This window comes from Heterocephalus glaber, unplaced genomic scaffold (assembly GCF_053883595.1).
Source record: "Heterocephalus glaber isolate CG9 unplaced genomic scaffold, H.glaber_assembly_v1.0 deba00000347, whole genome shotgun sequence".
NCBI lineage: Eukaryota > Metazoa > Chordata > Mammalia > Rodentia > Bathyergidae > Heterocephalus > Heterocephalus glaber.
The window spans coordinates 51,171,258-51,188,265 of NW_028258143.1; the positions used below are offsets into that span (position 1 = coordinate 51,171,258).

At 37.7% G+C, this 17,008-nt stretch overlaps 1 pseudogene; it reads right to left on the minus strand.

Annotated features, from left to right (window-relative positions):
* Positions 1 to 15,422: 15,422 nt before the first annotated feature.
* Positions 15,423 to 16,346, minus strand: LOC110344456 (etoposide-induced protein 2.4 pseudogene; annotated as a pseudogene).
* Between the last annotated feature and the right edge of the window lie 662 nt (positions 16,347 to 17,008).

The following is a 17,008-nucleotide window of genomic DNA, read 5'->3' on the forward strand; positions in this document are numbered from 1 at the left end:
TTTTTCATCATCTTTCCCTTCCTTCCCTTCTCCCTTCATCCATCTCTTGAGTCCCTTCCCCTTTGAGAAAGATCTGTCCCCCTACTTTCTATTATCTATCTTTTAGTTTGCTTTTTTTTTTTTTTTGGTACTGGGGATCGAACTCGTGACCTTGCGCTTATGAGGCAGGCAGCTAAATCCTCGGCCCCTGTTTTGCTCTTTATATGAGAAAATTAAAGTATTTTCATCAGGACTTATAACCTTGGAGAATATCCAGGTATGTTTCCAGCCTCTCCCTGCTTATCTCAATCCAGGAGGTTCATACACTAAATAAAATACATCTAAAGTAGAAAAGTCAATTATTACATGCCATGGTCCCAGGAAATACTTTGAACTCATTTTAGTTTAATGTACTTTTAAACCATGCATCACTGTGGAAATGATAAAACTTATAGGTAACTAAATTCATAAAAACATCAGTGAAACTGGGAATGGTTGCATGGGCTTATATTCCCAGTATTCTTGGAAGCTAAGGCAGGAGATTTGAAAGTTTGAGCCCAACTTGGCTAACTTATCAGGGCCCTGGCTCAAAATGAAAAATTTAAAAGGGCTGGGGATGTAGCTCAGTGTAAAGGCACTGGGTTCAATCCATATTACAAAAAAAATCAATCATTGAAAGTATTCATATTCAGGGCACTGACTGCCTAAGTACCATCCATCCGTAAATCAGTCTGTCAAGTGAAATCTATAGAAGAAAATAAATTATTTACTAATATAAGTTTTGTGCCTCAAATAAGTACTTTTTATTTTCTTTTAGAAAGACATCTGCTCAAATAAAGAGTCATTTCTGAATCCTATTTTTAACACCTTTTTCTTCACAACTTTTCAGGTTGGTTTTATCTGTAAAAGCAACAAGATTGGTTAAAGAATGCAAAAAGAATTACAGTTTAAGAGCCAAGTGTGCTGGTGGATGCCTGTAATCCCAGCACTTGGGAAGCCGAGGCAGAAGGATCACTGTGAGTTTGAGGCCAGCCTGAACTGCATACCAAGACCCTGTCTCAAAAAAAGAATTGCAGTTTAAGTCACTAACACTTAATTTTGCAATGTCAAATCTATAACCCCCCTTTTTTTGCTGTAGAGAGCAAAACTAGTAAATTATTTCCCAGCTTCAACCTTTGCCTCATATAAAATCTCACTGTTTAATATCTGGTAAAAGATGTGCTAGCTGACAGTCTAGACTGGACTTGACGACCTTGAGCTCACTCCTGCAGCCACCACAACATCCCAAATGCCTCATTCCCAGAGTTGTCTTGGTTTGTGCTACCAGCTACACTCCTAAACTCCATAGGGAGGAAGCAGCAGAACTCAGGGCAACATGAGAGGCTGTCAGGCAAGACATGGGCTGTACGAAGTTCCTAGAGTTCACGTGGAACAGTCTTGGAACAGTGGCTAGAACAAGAGAGGAGTGAGGCCAAGAGGATCTGAGTTAACACGGGCTGGTCGCTAAAGGAGTAATTGAAAACCTTCGGAGGGATTCTCGCTGAGATTTCCTCCTGATTGAACTCGGGTCTTTGCGCTTGCGTAGCAGGCGGCGAAACCACTGCGCTAAATCCCCGGCCCCTCCTCCTACGTGACTTTGAGTTCTAGTCTGCTTTAGAAGTGCCACTTCTGGGGTGCGGGGGTGTAGCTCAATAGTAGAACACCCACCTAACATGCACAAGGCCCATGGTTCATTCCTCAGCAATGGAAAAAATAGCTGAAAATTATAGCTGGTATGGTTTATGCCAAAAAGATGGCAGAGAACAATAATTGGCAAAATTCAAACCGAAAGAAAAAAGCCTTGACTTATGTCAAAGATAATTAAATGAAAACACTCATGTTTTAATTTGGGCATAAACTGTTTGCAGGTTATCTTTATATGGTTTCTTTTTACCTATGTGTGTATGCGTGTGGGCACATGCAAGTGCTATGTACACTCACCTAGAGATTGTGCACTCTGACCACACGTTCTCCCGCTGAGCTACAGTAGTAGCCTCTTAACTGACTTTAAATTAATGTACCACCCTTCTTTAATAATGTCAGGTAATAGAGCATCTTTATGCTTTCTAAAAGATTAAGCCTTACTACCTTCTTGTGACAGCTTTACTGATCTCTAACTCCTTAAAATTAACCATTTCAAAGTGTACACTTTGTTTTTAATATATTCATAAATGTCTGAACATCATTATCACTATCTAATTCCAGAACATTATCACCCCCCCAAAAAAATTCTGTATATATTAGTTGCCCTCCCAAACCCTGCCAACCACTAATCTTCTTTCTCTATGGATTTGCCTCACAATATTTTATATAAATGAAATCACACAACATATGATGCCTTCTTTCTAGCTACTTAGCCAAAGGTTTTCAAAGTTTCATTCATGTTCTAGCATGCATTAGTATTTCATTTCTAAGGCCAAATAATATTTCATTGTATGAATGTGCTACATTTTGTTTATCTATACATCTGTTGATGGATGGTAGATTGTTTTCACCTTTTAGCTATTATCTATAATGCTGTATAAACACTTGTGTACAAGTTTGTGTGGACCTATCTTTTCAATTCTGGGTAAATTCCTAGGAATAGAATTACTGGATCAGATGGTAACTCTATGTTTATCTTTGTGAACTGCAGTACTTTTTCATAGCAATGGCACCATTATACATTCCCACTATATATAAGAGAATTTAATTATTCAACATCTTGCCATGGTTTGAAAGGGTTCCTCAAAGGTTCATATGTTAAAGGAGGCCATGATGTTCTGCCTTGCCGCAGGTCCAAAAGCAAACAACCATAGACTGGAACCATGAACCAAAATTAACCTTTCCTCTTTATAAGTTCCTTATCTCAGGTGTTTTGTCACAATGACAGGAAGCTGAATTATGTATCAATAGTTGTTATTTCCCTTTTTTAAAATTATAGCTATTCCAGTTGATATGAAGTAATACCCCATTCTGGTTTTGATTTGTATTTTCCTGGGGACTAATGATATTGAATATCTTTTTATGTGCTTGTTGGCCACTTGTATATCTTTGGAGAAATATCTATTCAAATCCTCTGACTATTTTAATAGGATTGTCTTTTTATTGTTAATTTATCTGGTTTTTATATATTCTGGATACAAATTCCTTATAAGATATGTGATTTGTGAATATTTTTCTCTCATTCTGTGGGTTGTCTTTTTTTTTTAGATTAATTTTATTGGTACATTTTAAGTATACAATGATATTCATCATTGGAAATTTGCACATTTACATAATCTCTCTTGGTTCTTATTTTTCCCCCTTCCCCTGCCCTCCCTTCAACCCCTCCATCCCTCCCTATTTACAAAAACTTTGTTTCCATTTTTTCATTTTCTCGTATTGATTCCATTCCCTTCTTTCCTTTCCCCTACCCCTCCCACTTCCCCTTCCTCTTTGCCCCTTTTCTTCCTCTTTCACGTTATCTACTATACCTTTTAGTCCTTATTTACACTTTCAGTTTCTTGCACTAGAGAAACTATTCAGTATATACACATGTGTGTCCTGTTTATTTCACTCAAGAGTATCACCTCTATGTGCATCCATTTAGCTATAAATGTCTCTACTTTCTCATTTTTTTTTTTTTTTTGGTACCGGAGATCGAACTTAGGTCCTTGCGCTTGCGCAGCAGGCGCCAAAACCACTGAGTTAAATGCCCAGCGCATACTTTCTCATTTTTTATGGCTGAGTAGTACTCCATTTTATTAAAAAACTACATCTTCTTTATCCAGTCTCCAGTTGATGGGCAATTCGGCTGCTTCCAAGTTTTAGCTATTACAAATTGTGCTGCTATGAACATGGGTACACATATATCACTGTGGTATGATTCTTTTAATTCTTTGGGGAAGATACCCAGCAGGGGAATAGCTGGGTCAAATGGGACTTCCAGTCCTAGTTCTTTGAGGTATCTCCATACTGATTTCCACAGTGGTTGCCCCAGTCTACACTCCCACCAGCACTGGAGCAGGGATCCTCTTTCCCAACGGCCCTGCCAGCATTTGTCATTGGTTGATTTAATGATAGCAGCCCTTCTTTCTGCAGTGAGGTGGAATCTCAGCATTGTTTTCATTTGCATCTCTCGAATGACCAGTGGTGTTGAACATTTTTTCATGTGTTGAACATTTTTTCATATGTTTATTTGCTATTTCTACTTCTTTGTCTGAAAAATGTCTGTTCATTTCAGATGGGTGGTTTCTTTAAATTTGGAAGGTCTGATTTTTTTTAAGTTCTTTATATATTCTAGATAGGAGTCCTTTGTCTGAAGAACAGCAGGTGAAAATTGTTTCCCACATTGTGGGTTGTCTCTTCACACTGTTGGTGGTTTCTCTTGCTGTGCAGAAGCTTTTTAAAAAGAGATCCCACTTGTTGATTGTTTGTGCTAGTTCACAGGCAACTGAGGTTTTGTTCATAAAATCTTTTCCTACACCAATGTCTTCAAGAGTTCTACCTAACCTCTGTTCCAGCCAGTTCAGCATTTCTGTTTTAATATTTAGATCTTTAATCCACTTTGATTTTAGTTTAGTGCATGGTTAGAGATATAAGTCTAGTTTTAATCTTTGGCAAGTTGAAACCCAATTTTTCCAACACCATTCATTTAAGAGGCTATCTTTCCTCCAGTGAGGGTGCTTGGCTCCTTTGTCAAAGATGAGGTGGCTGAGTGTGTCTAGAGTTGTTTCTGCATCTTCTAATCTGTTCCACTGGTCCTCAGGTCTGTTTCTTTGCCAGTACCATGCTGTTTTTATCACAGTGGCTTTGTAGTATAGTTTCAGGTTGGGGATTGTGATATCCCCTGCCATATCTATGTTGCCTAGAATTGCTTTTGCTATTCTGGGTCTCTTCTTGTTCCAAATGAATTTTTGGATTGTCTTCTCAAGGCCAGTGAAGGATGCTCCTGGGATTTCAATTGGGATTGCATTGAATCTATATAGCAGTTTTGGAAGTATGGCCATTTTCACTATATTGATTCTTCCTACCCAGAAGAGGGGATGTCTTTCCATTTTCTGATACCATCTTCAATCTCTCTTTTCAGAGTGGTATAGTTTTCAGAGAAGAGGTCTTTGATTTCTTTTGGTGGGTTGATTACTAGGTATTTCAGTGTCTTGGATGCTATTGTGAAAGGCATTGTTTTGCCCTATTTCTGTCTCAGTGACTCTGTTGTTCATGTAGAGGAAAGCTATTGATTTTTGTGTGTTGACGTTGTATCCACCTACTCTACTAAATTTGGTTATTAAGTCTAGAGGACTTTTGGTGTTGTTCTTGGGGTCTTCTACATAGAGCATCATGTCATCTCCAAATAATGACAGTTTGACTTCATTTCCTATCTTTATTCCTTTTATTACCTTCTCTTGTCTAATCCTCGTGGCTAATGTTTCCAAAACTATATTGAACAGGAGTGGTGACAGTGGACATCCTTGTCTTGTTCCTGATTTTAGTGTGAAGGATTTCAGTTTTTGACCATTTAGTATGATATTGGCTGTTGGTTTTTCATAGATGGCTTCTATCAGATTGAGATAGAGACCATCTATTCCAGTTTTTTGTAGGGTTTTTATCATAAATGCGAGTTGGATTTTGTCAAATGCTTTTTCTGCATCTATTGAGATGATCATATGGTTTTTGTCCTTGGCTCTATTGATATAGTGTATTACATTGATTGATTTGCATATGTTGAACCATCCCTGCATCCCTGGGATGAATCCCACCTGATCGGGGTGTATGATCTTCTTGATGATCTTCTGCATTCTATTTGCCAGTATCTTAGTAAGGATGTTTGCATCTATGTTCATGAGTGAGATTGGCCTATAGTTCTCTTTTTCGGTTGGGTCTTTCTCTGCTTTGGGGATCAAGGTGATTCTTGCTTCCAGGAATGAATTTGGGAGTATTGCTTCCCTTTCAATTTCATTGAAGAGTTTAAAGAGTAGTGGCAGTAGTTCCTCTCTAAATGTCTTGTAGAATTCAGTGGATAAGCCATCAGGACCCGGGCTTTACTTAGTTGGTAAGTTTTTAATTACATTTTCAATTTCACTGATTGATATTGGGTTGTTTAGAATTTTTAGGTCTTTTTTGTTCAACTTTGGCAATTCATACGTATCTAGGAATCTGTCCATTTCTTCTGTGTTTTCCATCTTATTGGCATATAGTTTCTTGAAGTAGGTATTGATGATCCTCTGGGTTTTTTCTGGGTCTGTTGTAATTTTACCATTTTCATTCCTACTTGCATGGATTTGGGCCTTTTCTTTCCTTTTTCTGATAAGGTTGGCTAAGGGTTTGTCAATTTTATTTATTCTTTTGAAGAACCAACTCTTGGCTTCATTGATTTTTTGTATTGTTCTCTTAGTCTCCATTGCATTGATCTCTGCTCTGATCTTTATAATTTCCTCCCATGTATGAGCTTAGGTTTGTCCTACTCTTCTTTTTCTAGAGGCTTGAGGTTCAGCATCAGGTTGTTTAATTGGGCTCACTCTGTTTTCCTAATATGTATATTCACTCCTATAAATTTCCCTTGTAAGACTGCTTTCATTGTGTCCCATAGATTCTGATATGTTGTATTGTCATTGTCATTTAATTGAAGGAACTGTCTGATTTCTTCTTTAATTTCCTCTGTGACCCATTGGTTATTCAGAAGTGTGTTGTTCAATTTCCATGTGTTTATGAAATTTTTGCAGTTTCTTTTGCTATTGATTTCCAATTTCATTGCACTATGGTCTGATAATATATAGGGGATAACTTCAATTCCTTTGCACTTACTTAAACATGTTCAATGAGTGAGTATGTGGTCTATTTTGGAAAACAACCCATGTGCAGCTGAAAAGAATGTGTATTCTGATTTTTGTGGGGTAGAACACTGTAAACATCTGTTCAGTTCATTTGTTCAAGAGTTTGAGGTCTAGTATTTCATTACTTATTTTTTGTCTAGTTGATTTATTTGTGACGTGGGGTATTGAGGTCCCCCAGTACTATTATATTAGTGCATATATGACTTTTCATCTCCATTAGTATTTGTTTTATATAGTTGGGCGCCCTAGTGTTTGGTGCATATATATTTATGATTGTCATCTCTTCCTCTTGGATTGTTCCCTTTACAAGGATGTAGTGTCCTTCTTTGTCTCTCTTAATCAATGTTGGTTTGAATTCCACTTGATCTTCAAAGAGGATAGCTACTCCTTTTTTTCAGGTTCCTGTCACATGGAGTATTTTTTTCCACCTTTAACTTTCAGTCTATGAGTTTCTTTTTGAATTAAGTGTGTTTGTTGTATGCAGCAAAGTGTTGGATCTTGGTTCTTGACCCATTCTGCCAGTCTATTTCTTTTGATTGTTGAATTGAGACCATTAACATTGATGGTTATAACTGAAACATATTGACTTGTCATTGCCATGACTTTTTCTTTTTGTTGGGTTCTCCCCCTTTACATTTAATTTCTTGTCATGCCAGAGGGGTTCATTCTGTTTTGCTTCCTGGGGTTGTGATCCTCAATGTCTGTTCCTAGGCTATTGTGTAAAATTCTTTGGAGTGCTGGTTTGGTATTCACGAAGTTCCTAAGGTGCTCTTTGTCATGAAAGTATCTTATTTCTCCAACAATTTTGAAAGATAGTTTTGCAGGGTACATCAATCTGGGTTGGAGGCTGTTTTCCTTTAGGGTTTGGAATACATCACTCCAAGCTCTTCTTGCCTTGAGGGTTTGTGTTGAGAAGTCTGCTGTGATTCTGATGGCCTTTCCTTTGTATGTGATTTGTTTCTTTTCTCTAATTGCTTGTAGAACTTTGTTCTTCTGTTGGGTTTCTGGAATCTTAACAATTATATGCCCATGTGTAGATTTTTTTTGATCAAGGCTAGTTGCAGTCCTATATGCCTCACTTATCTGTATGTCAAATTGTTTTCCCCTGCTTGGTAAGTTTTCTGCCATCACTTCTGTGAACAGTTTTTTAATGTCATCTGCACTCTCTCATGTTTCTTCATTGACTCCAATCAGTCTTATGTTATTCTTCTTTGCATCATCTAGCAGCTGCTGGATTGATTTCTCATGGCCCCTTACTATTTTAAAGCAATTTTTGTTTTCCTGGTCACTAATTGCAATCTTATCTTCTATATCTGAAATTCTGTCCTCACCTTGGCTCATTCTGCTGCGTAAACTTTCAATGGAGTTTTTAATCTCCTGGAAATCTGTTTGCATCTGTTTTATGGATTCTATTTGTTTCCTATGTTGGGATTCCATCATGTTCCTCAGCTCCTCTATTTTTTTTAATCTGTGTCCTCTCTAGATTTATTAATCATCTCTTGCACTATGGGCACAATCTCTGCTGTTATGTAGGAAATTATTTCTGATTTTGTTTTTTCCAGATCTTTTTTTGCTAGTTCAGGGAGTCCAGGTGGTTGAGTATCAGATTGTTCATTTCATTTCTCTTTGGGGTTGCTTTAGGTGATCTGGAAGCCTGGTTTTGAGACTTGTTTATGTGTCTTCTCATTTCAACGGGGGTGGAATGGAGGGGGATGTGTTCTGCTGGCACCCATGCAGCTCACCTCCCGGTGCTGGGGACGGTGGCATGGCGGCCTGGAAGGTTCACCTCCTCTGCGCTGGGGGCAGCACTGCTCCTCAGCACTCAGGCAGGTTGTCTTTTTCTTGATGGTACTTTTGAAACACAAGAGATTTTCATTTGATGAAGTCCAATTTTTTCTTTTGTTGTTTTTGCTCTTTGTATCGTATCTAAGAAAACATTGCCTAATCTAAACTCACAAAGATTTACTCCTGTGTTTTCTTCTAAGAGTTTTCAGATAGCATGTACATTTACATTGATTATTGTAATCTATAATCTTAGAATGAAGAGAGTTTAATGTTAACACTGTTGACTTTCTTACTTTCTCTTTCTATTACCCAAGAAACAAATGGCAGTTTGCTTCTTTTATTCACAAACATGAAACTAGTAACACCCTGTGAAGGGCAAGAATGAGAGCTATGAGGGAACATTGCTGGGAAGCCATTTTGAAGAAGGAGTTGGTGATTGAAACAAGTCCCAGCGATGGGCCTCATGTAGTACTGGAGGAACAAGATTTCATCCACTCCTAAGGGGAGGTATGGGAGACACACAGAAGTACTGCCAACTTACCAGTCCAGGTTCACAGAGGGGACTACTATCCCCTAACTCTTTTTTTTTTTTTTGGTACTGGTGATCGAACTTGGGACCTTGGTCTTGTGAGGCAGGTGGTGGAACCACTGAGCTAAATTCCTGGCCCCCTGTTCCCTAATTCTTAAGTTCATTTCCCCAAAGTTCAGGTCAGTATTATTTCTACATGTTCCTATAATGAGTGAATACACTTTCCATAATCCTGTGAAATAATATCTATTATTTTATAAAAGTTGACACTAATAGATAATTGCACAAGTGATTGTTGTAAACTTGTATGAGTTTCTGAGAAATTATTAACTTTTTCTGTTTTAGAACCTATCTTAGAATTATAGCAAAGTGCTGTGATAAATACCTGTTATCCATTTTGAACTTACTAGATTAGCTGGAAGTATCTAAGAATGCTTTGAGTCATCAGAGAGTAATAACTGTCAAGACATATTTAGACATAATAACCTTGTGGCTATTTCATGAGTTTGATCACTGAATCATTAGGTACTCTATGTGCAAAGAACAGCATTGTTAATTATGCTTTTGGTATATGTGCTGCCGAAGCGAGCACTGTTAATTATGCTTTTAATGACATAAGAATAAAGTAAATGAATTTTAGTAACTACTGATGCCTGTATATTAGGCAAAGAGGTACAACTAGAAAGTAAAATTTCCATGTCACTGAATGCTATGATTACATAAAGATTGATAGAACAATACTATTTTTGTGTAGTCTGATATGAATCTAAAATTCTGTTGAGGCAGAAATCCTATATTCATGTGGATTCATAAGCACACAGTCTCTGACAGTCATTCTAGTAATGTCATTTGGGGTGTAGCATTACAATTATTGTGTTTTTATTACCTATGGCACATACTCATCTTTGAAGTTTCTAAAAATATGTTGGTGATTCAAGGAGAATCCATAGATTTATCAGGAGGAAAGGAGTTGGCACAAAGTTCTTTTTTAACAGAACTTCCCAGACACATGAAGGAACTATGAGACACTCACTCTGCAGAGTAGGGCAACATCCCTAATGCAGCAGATAGCCATGGTGTTGAGACAGCTGGAAAGGCCCCACTTGGAGCAGAACTATATCTAGGAGTGACTGAGAACCAGAAACCTGGGAAGCCCAGTCCCCTGGAGCTCCTTAGTCTCATGATCCTCATCACAAAAGAAGAAACTTTGTTTAAAATGGCTTCTGACAGTGTCTTTCCCTAGGTTGGGTCTTGTATTTTAAGAAAGGGATCTAGAGCCCTTCAGAGATCAATATGAATTACTGTGATCTAGTAATTCACTTAAATCTGCAGTAGCTGGGTACCTTACAGTTCTACTGCAGTTACTAAATTCAAAAAGTTCAATAGTGAATAATAAATCTTTTTATCCCCTTTTTGGGCCTGTTTCTAGGCTCTTTGTCTGATCCTTATCTCTTACATTTAGAGTTGTAGTCCACCTGAAATTGATTTTTGTTTATGTGTAAAATGGGGCCTAACTCCCACACCCACTTAATTAAAATTCAATTGATCTACTACCATGAGTGCCACATTTGCATAACACCTTTGTCATAAACAGGTGCCTACATAGTCTATTCTGTTCTGCTGCCCTGCTTGTCAATATTTTTACCAATATCATTCTGTCTCATTTAGTATGGATTTATAACACATCTTAATACTAATAAGGTGTTCCTGCCACTTTTTTTTTTTGGTACTGGGGATTGAACTTGGGACCCTGAGCTTACAAGGGGGCACCACTAAGCTAAATCCCCAGCCCCTGCCACTTTCTTCTTTCTCAGTAGTCTCATGACTGTTCTTAACCTTGACATATACATTTTAGAGTCCACTTGTCAATTCCACAATAATTAATTCGCTGCAAGTTTGATTTGGATTGAATCTACTATATTGATAAGCTTAGGGAGAAATGACATTTCTACTATTTTAATATATGTGCTGCTGAAGCGAGCACCATTTCTACTATTTTAAATCTTCTAATACATTAACATCCTTCTATTGATTTAGTGGATATTCAATATCTCTAAGCATATCTTCAGATTTTCTGTACAGTGGCATCATTTTTTTTAGATTTATTACTAGGTATTTGATATGTTTTAATGCTATTATGCTTTAAAAAGAATCTTTTTAAAATTTTATTTTAAAATAATTTGATACCCAACTCTGAATGGAAAAAAATCAGTTATATTACCTTATTTATTCTTTTCTTTTTTGGGGGGGGGGTACTGGGGACCTTGCATTTGCCAGGCAGGCACTGTGCTGTTGAGCTACATCCCCAGCCCTAGCTTATCTATTCTTAATTCTATGATTTATTTTTCTTGTCTTACTGTATTGTCTGGCACTCCAGTTTCTAATTTCAGAATAAACATTTGAATATTTTACCATAAAGTACAATATTTCCTATAGTGTTTTGAAATAGATACAATACTCTTAACAAATTAAAGCTTCCTTTGTAGTTTACTAAGATTTTTTTATACTTTATGTAGAATTTTATCTATTTCTACTTCTGAGATAACCATGATTTTTCTCTTTTCTTCTGCCAATGTGGTAAGTTACATTGGTTGATTTTTATGTAATAATTGTATATTCTTGAAGTAACCCCAGCTTGATTATAATCTGTCCTTTTATATTTTGTTGGATTGTTTCCTATTATCTTGTTAGTAAAGACTTACTTCCAACAGGATATGTTAATTTGCAGTAGTTAAATGTTTTTGCTGTAACAAGTAGAAAATAAAATGGATAATTGCAAAATTATATTTGTAAAAATATTAGAGAATTGAGGAACAAGGAGGAATAGGTGAACTGAAATTTGAGAGCAGTAAGAATGCATCCTAGGTGAGCTAATTTTTCTTGTTTTCTTTTCCTGTGGGATTGACATAGGCAGAAAGAGTACTAGAAGAAAGAGATGCCAGCAGGATTTTTAACAGTTACACAGGGCTGCTGAAACCTATAAGAAACTGGGAGAACCTAAAAGCATACTAGTTTTCTCCATTTTTAGGGGTTTTTTGAGGTGAAATGACTCAGAAAGGTAAATTGAAATCTCTCTTGTCTTTTGGAGCTTAGGGAAAAAAATCTTACTAAGGGAAAGGAGTCTTTCACAAATTCACAATTAGTTTGTCCTTCTGGTGTCTATATATAGGTGTTTCCTAGGGTTGCCATGAAAAATTACTACATACTGGGTAGCTTAGAAGACAGGAATTTATATTCTCATAATTCTGGAAGCTAGAAATCCAAGATCAAGGTATGAGTTGATTTAGTTTTTCTGAGGCCTCTTTCTTGCCTTGTAGATCAAGGTCATCTCTGTGTGCTTCATATGGTCCTCCTTCTTTTTGTGACCATGCCCTGATTGCTTCTTTTTTTCTTTTCTTTTCTTTTTTTTTTGGTACCGGAGATCGAACTCAGGACCTTGTGCTTGCGAGGCAGGCAGCGGCACTACTGAGCTCTATCTCTGGACCTTGTTTTTTTCTTTTTGAGTCAGGGTCTTGCTATGTAGTTCAGGCTGGCCTTGAACTCACTGTGGAGCCCAAGGTGGCCTCAAATTCACAGCAGTCCTCCTGCTTCAGCCTCCCAAGTGCTGGGATTACAGGCATGCCTAATTCTAATCTCTTCTTTTAAGGACACAAATCATGTTGGATTATGGCCTGGCCTCATGAACCCACATAAAATCACATTCTGAAGTACTTGGGGGTTAGGATCAAATGTGAATTTTGGAGTAACACAATTCATACTGTAACAATGGCACTTAAAAAACTAAGCTCAAAACTAAAGGAACTTCAGGTTTTCAGGGCTGAAGAAAGATAATTTACAAACTCTCAAAAGCTTTGACCCACCTGAGTTAATGATTGAATTGGGCTAATCTGTCTTTTTTTTTTTTTTTTTTTGTACTGGGGATCAAATTCAGGTCCTTGTGCTTGCGGGGGCAGGTGGCAGAACCACTGAACTAAATCCCTGGCCCCAATCTGTCTTTTGGTGTATCTGCCTGAGGAAAAGGAGAACCATCATTAATGTGAGGTGTTATTTGGAGCCTTCTTTCACATAATATATCTGTCATGTAATCAAATATTATTAAACATGTAAAGAAGCAAGAGAACATGGCCAATGACCAAGGAAAATACCAATACAAGTAGACCCATAGGTTATCCAGATATTAGAAATAGCAAAGACTTTAAAATAACTATTTTAATTTTGTTAAATTAGAGAAAAAGATAGATGAAAACATGGAAAATTTCAATATGAAAATGAAATCTATATTATCAAAATAAAATGAATGTTGTAGAAGTAAAACAGTATTAGAAATTAAGAACTGATTGACACAGTAAGATAAGTATGGCTGACAACAATTTATTGTGTATTTCAAAATAGCTAATAAAATTTTGAATGTACAAAGCACAAAGGATGAATGTTTAAGATGATGGGTATGACAATTACCCCTGATTACCCATCATACGCACTTACTGAAATGTGATGTTTTACCCCAAAAATATGTACGATTATTGTGTGTCAATTGAAACTAAAACCAGGAGAGACCCTGAGTAGCCAAAGCAATCCTGAGCAAAAAGTGCAAAGTAGGAGGCATTATAATACTGTATTTCAAGTTATACTTCAGTGCTACAATAATAAAAACAGCATGGTGCTGGCACAGAAAATAGACATGTAGACCAATGGAATAGAATAGAACAGAAACAACCCCCATGCACCTTTAGCCATCTGATCTTTGACAAGGGGACTAAAAATAAAAACTGGAGAAAAATAACCTCTGTAACAAATGGTGCTGGGGAAACTGGTTATCCATGTGCAAGAATAAATGTAGATTCATATCTCTCAAACTACCAAAATCAAATAAAAATAGATCAAACACCTAGATATAAAAGCAGAAGCACTGAATCTGCTGGAAGATAAAATAGGTAAAACACTTGAAGACATAGGGAAGAACTTCCTGAAAAGAACCCTAATTACACAAGAAGTAATTCCAAGAATCAACAAGCAGGATTATATCAAAATAAAAGGCTTCTACGCCCTGTGGAGGGTGAAGAGATAATCTTCAGAATGGGAAAAAACTTTACCAGGTACTCTTGATAGGGAAGTAATATATAGAATATATAAAGATCTTTTAAAATTAGACCCCAAGAAACAAAAGACCCAATCAAAAACTGGACAAATGAAATGAATAGACACTTGTCAGAAGAAGTACAAATGTCCAATAAACATGAAAATGCTCAGCATCTTCGGCCATTAGGGAAATGTAAATCAAAACAGCATTGAGATTTCATCTTACTCCAGTCAAAATGGCTGTCATCAAGGACTCAAAAAACAACACATTCTAGCAAAGATGTGGGGGAAAAAGAATTTTTCTGCATTGCTGGTGGGAATGTAAACTAGTGAAGCCACTATGAAAATCAGTATGGAGATTCATCAAACAATTAAAACTAGAAATTCCATTTGATCCAGCAGTAGCTTTGCTGAGTATCTTTCAGTCATATTACAATGATACATACATATCCATGTTGATAGCAGCACAATTCACAGTAGTTAAATTGTGGAAGCAGCCGATATGTTCATCAGCAGATGAATGGATAAAGAAAATGTGGTTTAGATACACAATCGAGTAATACTTGGCCATAAAAAAGGATAAATTTGAGTCATTCATAGGAAAATGAATGGATCTGGTGTCTATGTTAAATGAAATAGATCAGACTCAAAAGGTTCACTATCACATGGTGCTGTTATATTTCTTTAAAATACCAGTGAGACACAAAAGTGGCCAACAGTAAATTTTTACCCTTCATTGTTGAAAAGTTCAGGTTGTCTGAGCATTCTCTGCTACAGTAGCAGTTGTCCAGGATTGTTACCTCCCCGTGTTTGGGGAATGTTAAATACACCAGGGCAGAAAGCTTTTCCTCTTCAAGGAGAAAAAAGAAAATTATTCTTCAAAACCTATCTGATCTGGCTGCGAGGTCTTTCCTTCTGTCTCATCTCTTCAAGCTCTTTTTTCTTTTTCTTTTTCCAGTAGAGCAAGAGAAACAAAAACCTCATCTGAGTTACAAGAAACAAGACACTGATGGCTGTTCAGGGAGTGACCAGGAGCAGATGAGATACTCCTTTATCTCCCACATCCACTGTATGTGCTTCACAGAAAAACAACAAATCCACAAAATACAACATCTAGAATTACAAAATCCACCCATCCAAGGGTGCTGGAAAGAAGAAAGGACAGGCAGGAGGATAAATAGCAGAGGAACAAAGCAAAGTGTTAAATCAGTCCAGGCACAGGGGTTGGCAAACGCTAGAAAATAGCTACAGAAAAACCTGTGGTCCATTCAGACTCATGATGGTGTTAAAGAACCACACACTGGTGTCAGGAAGATCCTTAAGTGCATCAGAGACAAAAATTCGAGTACTTCAAAGAGAAGGGAATACGCAGAGAACCCTTGGCAGAATGGATCCCGCCTTCCCTGGCCAGGGAAGAGAACTGAAAAAAGGTATCCTTTTTCAGGGGTCTTTGCTTCATGGGAGCCGACTATGAGTCAAGGGTAAGAGTCAGCACTGATAATATATAAGAACTGCATTGCATGAGGAAAGCAAAGGGCAGACTAAATCCAAGGAAGATGCTATGCTTAATGACCTCTGGTGCATTTCAATTCCTTTATTGAACCAACATAATTTGGAACAGTACAGTGAATAGAAAAGGGACTTATGCAGTACCCTAACCAGCTGACCAACAAGATGGATGGGAAAGAGACTCACAAACATTCCTTGAAACCTAATGGCATTTACAACTTTGCTAAACACAAACTGGGGGAGCTCCCAAAGAGCACTGAAAATTGGCATGAGGAAGAATTCCAGCCATGACCAAGTATTTCCATGCAGTGATGAACCTCCAGTAATTCAAGCCTGTTACTGACTGAAGCACGGAAAGAAACACTCAATAACACAAGAGGAGACTGAACCAGAATGCTCTGCCATTCCAAGCACAGCACCGAAAAATTCTAACAATATGTGGCTCACTCTCTTGCTTCTGCTCTATACTCTGGGCCTCTTCTGAACTGTGACACTACTCGCGCTTTTTCCACACTGCCTCTCTCCCTTTCTCTGGATTGGAGCACCTAGCTTTGAGATGGTACAAATACCCGAGATGGAGTCTTTGATTCGCCTGCCAAGATCCTGGAAGGAGCTTTTACACTGTCAGCCATCTGTTTACCACCCAGACTATCAACTACACAGGAGAGAGAAGACCCCCAAATCTCTCATCATGAAGGAACTGGCAGCTCCCTTGCCCACCACTAGCCTGCTAGGCTCTTCAGGGCTTGGCAGCCAAGCCAAGGCCATTGTGCCCACATGAAAGGAAAATATGTACTGTACATACTATGTACTGTACATACCAGTTGAGGTTGACCTTGAATTCACTGTGCAGCCCAGGTTGGCCTCAAATTTGCTGCGATCCTCCTGCCTCAGCCTCCAGAGTGATGGGACCTCAGGCATGTAGTACTATGCCCAGCAGAAAAAAATATTTTTTAACAAGAGAACTCATAGGATGGCTTTAACAACATACCAGAGACAGCAGGATAGCATTAGAAAAAGAAAGACATACTATTAGAGTGGGTGTAGATAAAGGTTCATAAGTACCTTTTATTATATTAAGGAAGTTTTCTTTGTTACAGTTTATTTCATGAATCTCCCCCAAAGGGTTCATGCACTCAAAGGTGGGGCTTTTGAAAGATGATTGAATCATGGGACAAAATACTACAGGTGACTTCCTGTTAGCAGGCGGGCTCAGTTTGGAAGAGGCAGGTCACTGGGGGTGTGACCTGGAAGGGGCACCTTGCTTGTCTCTGCTTCCTTGCTGCCATGAGGT